General features: G+C 38.6%; 1 long non-coding RNA gene across 1 annotated transcript in view; it reads right to left on the bottom strand.

The window, feature by feature from the left end:
- Window positions 1–8,949, bottom strand: part of LOC308193466 — a 134,316-nt gene that overhangs the window by 101,278 nt on the left and 24,089 nt on the right. The window lies entirely within an intron of this gene.

The raw sequence follows: 8,949 nt of genomic DNA, 5'->3' as shown, positions 1-8,949 counted from the left end.
TGGATTCTCGATTTAATGCTTATCTAATAGCAGAACATTTCCTTTATAGTGAGGGAATTCTATGATTTCCTTTGCTCTACTTGGAGGTTCAAAGGTCTGTAATATTGTCTGAAGATCCCTGCTTTCAATGTTTGAAAAGATTTCTTGGTTTTACATCTGGAAGACAAATGCATTACAGAATTGCCAGCTCTCATTCATGAGTTGGATCCCACTAAGTATAGCAGATTTCTTAACAATCATAAGAATTTAATTAAGTACGAGTAAATGTAAATGTTTATGTTGCTATTTTGTCCAGCAGTTACTTCAGCTGGAACACCGAGCTTGTTACATAACACCAGGCATGGATATATAAAACAGACTTACCATGGATTCTGGAACAGGGTGTCAGCCATACACTTTTCTGTAGACTATTTAAAAAGTTATTCTCTTTTTAGTTGTTGAACCAAAATGGATTTGTATTTTCAGTCCCAGAAAGACTTACTTTCTGAAAACTATTTCATAACGGTGATCACTTAAACAATATTATCAGTGATCCATAGTAGGATTCTCAGCTTGAAAAGCAATGAAGAGTATGGTACACTCTAATTGCCTCTTGACTGCAGGTAGGTTATTGAATAGGTAATATCAATTTTACTATACAGTGAGCAGACGTAGACTTAAGGCAGTCTTATTAAAGAGCTGGTCAAAAGTCATTTCCAATTGAAGAGTTTTCTGTCAGAAAATGCTAATTTACCTGTCACACTTTTAGTGCTATCCGGAACTGACCAGTTTCCTGATAGCCTACCCAAAAAGGAAACAGAAGTTGCTGAGCCAAGCTAACTAGTGCTTTCTGTAGAGGGCTAGGGACAATTTAAACTTTCGTTATTTCAGTGTATGCACTATTTCATTATCTTTTTTGTTGATAAAAAGGGTGGAGGAGGATTTAATGTGTGCCCTGGGGTCTTTGCCAACAGTATTTTCCTCCATACTATGTTTTTATTGAAAAGAAGCATACCATATGATGGTTTTGCTGTACATCTTCAGAATCTCAGTTCTGGAAAACCTGTTCTAAAATTACAGGTTTTATTTTATATGACTTCTGAGAATTACAAACACTCTGGTGTCTGTAACAGTAGTCTTTTTTTCTTCACCCAATTCATAATGAAGTAGGTATAAACTCATCTGAAAAGCCAAAAAGAGGTCTTAAATCCTAGATGAAGTAGTTTCTTGGTGAAGTTCCAAGGTGAAGTAGTGAAGTAGAAACTGCTTAACCTTGGATAACGCTGTTGTTGCATAGTATGGGAGCAAAAAAGCACACTTTTCTTACTTTCACAAAGGATTGTTAAAATTCAAAAATCTAAACCACAAAAATAAAGAGAAAATCATTCTCATTCCAAATTTTGAGACAAGAAAAGGCAACGTATTTTTAATATAAAAATTGATTTTGTGGTATACATATAATTACTACAAAAGAAATATTAATACTTCAGTGAATTCTACTGATATGAAGTGTATTAGGAAGTGTGAGTTATATTAAGAAAATCTTACTATTTATCACTAGTATCATTTTTTTAATGTTACTTCTTGTGAATCAAGAAAATAACAAACAACAACGAAACACCACAAATATTCTGAAACAAATATTTGAAATACGTTCACAGGACAGATACTTTCAAGGCTATTTGTCAAGACATAAAACTATTGTTGCAGAAAATACATTGCATTAAGGTCTATGATGAACTGTAAATATTTTCTTCCTCTTTCCTTTCGTATTTGCTGACATAATAGATCATAATGGTTTCTTCCAGAACTAGTATCATGCAATTAACCTATCAAAGTCCCCAAGTAGTAATTCATGTGATGGACTACCATTATAGAGACTAATTAATTATTTGTGGGTAGTGCAGTGGAGAGTCTCTGCAATAGCTCTAAATGAATCATTACTGTCTACTGGCAATAAATGTGTTTTAAGAAACTTATTAATATGTTTGTCTAAGGAGATGGGTATTCCAGAGAGAAGTCCTCCCCATTTTCTCACAGCCACATTCAAAATGCCTAGTACTTTTATTCTTCCGTTATTTCAGTGGGGTTACTACCAGAGCAGTGTTATAATTAAGAATAAAACAGGAAGATGCAGCTGTAAATTATCCAAACATATTTAGGTGAGTTTATGCTTTCTACAAGATCATTATGCAAAACATAATTTGAAATGTACCAATACCAGCACTGTTTCAAATATCACTTCCTACTACCTTTCTTCTGGCTGTGAAGAGATAATAAATCTTAATATGAATCACGATGAGCATTAAGTATGATTAAGTGAAAGATTCTAGTGAAATATGATATTGGTTGCTCTTCACAGGAATTATGAATATACTGAAAAATAAGCAATGACATCTCTATCAAGTTTGGTTTATTCATCTTCACTGTTCAGAGCACCTGAAGCCAATCTGCTGGGTTTGGGGGTAAACAGTTTTGCCCATATAATGGTTATTTATTTGAATATGAGCTTTAAGAAACCCACTGTCTCAAGTGTCCTCATATCAACAGACTGACTTCACGTGTGTCATTGCTTTCACTAGACACCACAGAATAGAAATTTATTCCAAAATATACAAACCTCTAGAAAGCTGGTTTAAATTACACTTGGTGTAACTTTGGTATTTTCCTGCCTTTTGCTACTCAGATCCATTCAGGTTGTGATACTGGAAGTGATAAAACCAATTAATTCAGATGTTCAAAATAATTATTTCTTTCAAGACATTGAAATCATGTTAGATTATGATTTTTTTTGTTAAAATGAATTATGTGGATTATTGATAAAGTAGAAAAATATGGAAAATCTAAGGCATGCATCATGGTGACAAACATAATTATTGGCTTTTGTGTTGACACTTTGCATTTTCTTTATCTACTTCACTCATCCTAAGATTTCTCTTTATGTGGAGAAATAGATTTCTCAAATGAAAGATTTGCCTATGGACAAATAATAATGTCAGCATATCACAGAATTGGTGATTAATCGAAATAAAGTCCAGTATAGAGACCTTGTTGGGTGATTGAATGCACTATAACCTCAGTAAGGAATTGCTGCTTCTGACCCTTTGCTCCTAGAAGACTTCTGGGTACAGAGCAGCAAACAGAGAAGTAACCAACAAATTCAACCACTGATCTATTAGTTTAGATGGAGAAAACAAGCCCTTTAAATTATCTACTAAATGAAATCTTGCTGGGGAATGGAGTAATATGGAGCCATATGCTAATGGATGACAGTCAGTAACAAGCCACTTCCTAACCAGCCTTTCAGCTGTAACTAATCCTGTGATTATGCTGAGTGTGTTCCAGTGCAAATAAAACATAGACCTCCTTAAATCACCTATGTTCTTTGCACAGAAGCATATCTGGAGTGCTGAGATGAGTATCATAGCTCAGCTGAGAGAAACAAATGAAAATTCAAGGAGTAATCCGAATCACTGTAGCATGTGTTGTAGCAAAGATGAAATTACTAGAAAAGTTACCTGTCTTCATGATCATACTGTTCAAAACCTTTGTTTCATAGCAAGTTACATGTCAATAGTCACAGCTATATAATAATGGGCTGGGATGTGGCCATTCCCTAGGATGTGTGCATGCCCCCATAGCATGCAGCTCATATTAAAAGAATAATCAGAGCAGGCCAAGTTGTTCTGAAAGCCAAGACGCTGAATACAGGCTTAGGCTATACATCTAGTACGGACATATGTTAATAACCTAGGGAGCAGCTGGGAAATGGAGGGCTCCCCCGTGGTTGACCCGAGGGTAGTTGGGGAGCGCCTGAGTGGGCTCAACGCACACAAATCCATGGGTCCCGATGGGATAAATCCACGTGTGCTAAGGGAGTTGGCAGAGGTGATCGCTGAACTGCTCTCTATCATCTTTGAAAGGTCCTGGAGAACAGGAGAGGTGCCGGAAGCTTGAAGGATAGCCAATGTCACTCCGGTCTTCAAGAAGGGCAAGAAGGAGGATCCGGGAAACTACAGGCCGGTCAGTCTCACCTCTGTCCCTGGAAAGGTGTTGGAACAGCTCATTCTGGATGTCATCGCCAAGCAATTGGAAGAATGTTATGAGGAGTAGTCAGCATGGATTTACCAAGGGGAAGTCATGCTCGACCAACCTCGTTGCCTTCTATGATGACATCACCAGCTGGATAGATGGGGGGAGAGCAGTGGATGTCATCTACCTTGACTTTAGCAAGGCTTTCGATACTGTCTCCCATGACATCCTGATAGCAAAGCTGAGAAAGTGTGGGATAGAGGAGTGGACAGTTAGGTGGGTTGAGAACTGGCTGAGTGGCCGAGCTCAGAGGGTGGTGATCGGTGGCGCAGAGCCCGGCTGGAGACCTGTGACTAGCGGCGTTCCCCAGGGGTCGGTGGTGGGTCCGGTTTTGTTCAACATCTTCATCGACGACCTTGATGAGGGAATAGTGTCTGCCCTCAGCAAGTATGCCGATGACACGAAGCTGGGAGGAGTGGCTGACACGACAGAAGGTTGTGCCGCCATTCAGCGAGACCTGGACCAGCTGGAGAGATGGGCAGGAATAAACCAAATGAGGTTTAATAAGAGCAAGTCTAGAGTCCTGCATCTGGGAAGGAACAACCGGATGTATCAGTACAGGCTGGGGGACAACCTGCTGGAGAGGAGCTCTGAGGAGAAGGACCTGGGGGTCCTGGTGGACGACAGGTTGACCATGAGCTGGCAGTGTGCCCTCGTGGCCAAGAGGGCCAATGGGATCCTGGCGTGCATTAAAAGGAGCGGGGCCAGCAGGTCAAGGGAGGTGATCCTCCCCCTCTACTCCGCCCTAGTCAGGCCTCACCTGGAGTACTGTGTCCAGTTCTGGGCTCCCCAGTACAAAAAAGACAGGGATCTTCTGGAAAGAGTCCAGCGGAGGGCCACAAAGATGATACGGGGCCTGGAGCATCTTCCCTATGAGGAAAGACTGAGAGACCTGGGCCTGTTCAGCCTGGAGAATAGAAGACTGAGAGGGGATCTCATCAATGTGTATAAATACCTGAGGTGTGGGAGACAGTGGGATTTGGCCAACCTCTTCTCAGTGGTTTGTGGGGATAGGACAAGGGGCAATGGCTACAAGATAGAGCACAGGAAGTTCCGCACCGGCATGCGAAAGAACTTCTTCATGGTGAGGGTGACGGAGCACTGGAACAGGCTGCCCACGGAGGTTGTGGAGTCTCCTTATCTGGAGATATCCAAGGCCCGTCTGGACGCCTACCTGGGCAGCCTGCTCTAAGGAGCCTGCTTTGGCAGGGGGGTTGGACCCGATGATCTTTCGAGGTCCCTTCCAACCCCTTCGATTCTGTAATTCTGTGACATGCTTCTTCATAAAGAAAGGCTACTCAGAGCCAGAAGCCAGGACAAGACAGACGGAGGGAGTAGCATCATGTACAATGACAGAGTACTGTGGTACCTTAGAAAGAAGATTAGTGATTAGGCCAAGAGCCTAATGATCACCATCTAAGTCCAAACTGACAAGGACAATCTGAGTTCAAGTCAGGAAACCAGCTCTACCAGCCAGGGTCATTGTCCAGACTAATAGTGTCAATGACCAGGCAGAGGCATAACTGTAATGCTGCTTCAGGCAGCAGTTCAGGCAATGATTAAATGCAAGAGTCTCAGCTTAAAAGCAACAACCAAGCAAAAGAAGGGGGGGGGGCACTGCAGAGGCTCTTTAGCAGAATTGTTAGGGGAAAGGCTCTTCTGAGCCTTCTTTCAGTTTTTTCTTAAAGATCCCCAAGGCTGTCAAGACTTCTACAGATCTATCAGCAAGCTGAACTTGTCAGAAGAACTAAACTCCTAAGAGGGGAGTCTTCTGAACCCTGACAGTTTCCAGACCATGAAAGCTTTCAACTGGAAGAAATATAACACTGTGCTAGACTTATGTCTTCTAATTCTCCTAGAAGCAGAACTGAAAACAGTGAGATAAACCAGATTGTGTCCAAAGATTAACGGTTTGGATCACTTCTGAAACTCTTTCCTGCAGATTCAACATCAAGAAGTTAAAGAGATATGGTCTATTTTGGAATGAAATTAAAGCAATATAGTGCACTGTAAACTGTAAACTACCTTGGCAAGTGAGGAGGTGGTCAAAACATGGAGTGTCAACTGAAAGACCATCTATCATTGACATAAAAGAAAATCTTTTCTGGAAAACTTGTTTTCACTTTCTTTCCACAAAGAGGTAATGAAAATCGTTAATCAGACACATTTTTGTAGGTAAATATTACCTGACCCCAATGATCTCAAGTTAAGTAATTATGGGGTGCTATCTTAAAAGAATCAGGTGCTAAAATTTAATCGTAATTTGTTTCCTCACATACTCTATGGTGTTGTTTTTTGTTGTTCTTGTTGTTAGTTTTATTTTTTCAAATCTATTTATAATGCAGCTACATTCAAAAGAGATTGGAAATGAAATACTATCTTGATTATGCTCAACATACTAGTACCACCTTCCTGAATTGAATCAGCAGCTGTGTAGATCTGGAAGTAGGAGATACTACAGGTTAAATGGAATTATAAAATGTTACATTTTTGCGTCCACTTGCCAATCATTTTTCAGGTTGGTATATGTAGGTTGCTTCTGTCTTAGATGTTGTTGCTGATAAAAATTATTTATTTACCTTATTTAATACCACTAAAACACTTCAATTTTGAACAATCTTTTTTTTTTCTTTTTTAAGAAGAAAAAATTTTTGATATGTTCAATTATTTCTGTATATTATACCCATCAACATCAAAACCAGGAGAAAATGTGTTTTGTTCATTTTATTGATTCAGCAGCTTGATGGCCTATCAGAAAATGAAGCATCATTTGACCTTGTTTACATATAACACCTTGTTTATAGTATAGACTTGTCTGTTAATTGAAGAAATTACTGCTTCACTGGAGTACACTAACCCAGGAGCTTGAAATCACTTTCTGCTAAAAATATTAAGCAGTTTTTGTGTAAGATTCAATATTTGTGGATGTTATCATGAGAATGATAATTTGATTTTTGGAAAGTACACATAAAAGTTTAAAGGAGTCACATAACTCTTTAAAATACTAGCAGAGAAATAACCAAGACAGCTGTTAGAAAAACAGGTTTTAAAAACAGATTATAGATATATATATACAGAGAGAGAGAAAGAGAGAGAGAGAGAGAGAGAAGTAAACTAACTTGACAAAAACAACAACAACAACATTCATGTAAACTTTTAGTCTCTTGATATCCTTTCTATTATTCGATATCATCTGTCAACAAATATTATTTGGCAGTAACCAACTGCCAACTGCTGACCCTAAAAATTATTGTATTGTTCTCTTCCTAAGCACAGAATAAGAAGGTAATATATCTCCCAAGTGGTGTAGATTTATATTTAAATCTAACATTTCTCTTGAAAACAAAACACTTTTTTTTTTTTCATTTTTTTGGTCAATTTTATTTGTCACTAGGGAAAGTATAGCCCATCAGTTTCTGAGAAGGAAAAAGAATTTCTGTATAGAGTTTGAAGACAAGGCAGTCCACTACAGGTCTGATACAAAATGACGTCTGTTCACTTTTCTATTTTAAATCTCCAAGGTGTCCTTTGAAGGAAACGTTACGCATACTGCAGTCTTTCTCTTGGTCATCTCTACCAAGCAGAACTCACTGCGTCATGTTTTGTGCCAGCAGACCAGGGTGGTAAATCCTTCTCTGCTGAGATTCAAAGTCTTGACACCTCCTAGCCATCTTTCAGAAAAATAAAGAATATTATATCACATAACAAATAATAGAACTGGAAGAATAAATATCCTCCTTTACCAACCTCATGTATACACAAACATGTCTCTGGAATTCCAGCAGCAGAAGTATATTAGCAAAGGCTACTGCCTTTGAAAGTACTTGCTAATACTAAAATAGTCCAACATCATGAAATACCACGTACTTGTTCTTTTTTGTTTTTGTTTTTGTTTTGTTTTGTTTTATTTTATTTTATTTTATTTTATTTTATTTTATTTTATTTTATTTTATTTTATTTATTTTTCCCCAGTATTTTTATCAGCAGGTATCCTTATGGCAGCAGATATTCATCCTTATCTGGATAGTTCCTACAGCAGTTTGAATTGCCCCTGACAGATAATTCACTATAGAGTCTGTAGTATCTGAAGGAGACTTGAACAGTCAAAGAATAAGTGCCAAAAGTGGCACATAAGAATAAAATGGAGCAATCTTGCTTCTTCAGAAGGAAGTAATAGCTAAGGAAGTTATTTATGACTTTGCAATCCATAAGATCACCGTTACCTCCTTGTATTATAGTTATACTCTTGCTACCTCGGTAAAATATCTCCCAGAACATAAAATACTTTAAAATTTGAGTTAAAACAGATTAGCTTTTATTAAGGTTGGTTAGAACTGAAATACATGTAGCAAGAGCCCCAAAGGACTTATGTGTTATTTTGCCTGAGGTATAAGTGAGAAAATCTGGCAGAATTCTTACATCTTTCAGCATGGTGAGGACTCCACTTTCAGCTACAAATTGCAGACTGGGAAATCCTATGAATTCTTACCACTGGAAAGGCTGTGCTAGGGCCTGTTAAGGAGAAAAATATGATAAAATTGCCCACTAGTCTAATACATGAGATGCTGCTCTCAGGGAAAGAGATACATAGGCTGTGCAGCTGTGGAGCAGATGGCACACATAAATGGCACAGAGAATTGCTTTGTGTTCTCCAGTGGAGTTTCCTTTAGGGAATGGGCAACGGAAGAAAGTGTGTGGCACTAGACTCATTGTCTAGATTATTTGTAGAAGAAAAGGTCTGCTAACTTGAAGTTTCAGTACAGGCAAGGTAAATTAAAGTCTTGAAACTGAACCTGGCAGCCTTATTGTGCAATGAGAATAGCCCAGCACTCCAGTGTATTTATATGATCAGTGGAACTAAACCCATTTTATTAAAAG

Source organism: Anser brachyrhynchus (genome assembly GCF_964034855.1).
Source record: "Anser brachyrhynchus genome assembly, chromosome: 3".
In the NCBI taxonomy this organism is placed as follows: domain Eukaryota; kingdom Metazoa; phylum Chordata; class Aves; order Anseriformes; family Anatidae; genus Anser; species Anser brachyrhynchus.
Note: the sequence above shows the minus strand (reverse complement) of the source record. Positions and strands in the feature narration are given on the sequence as shown.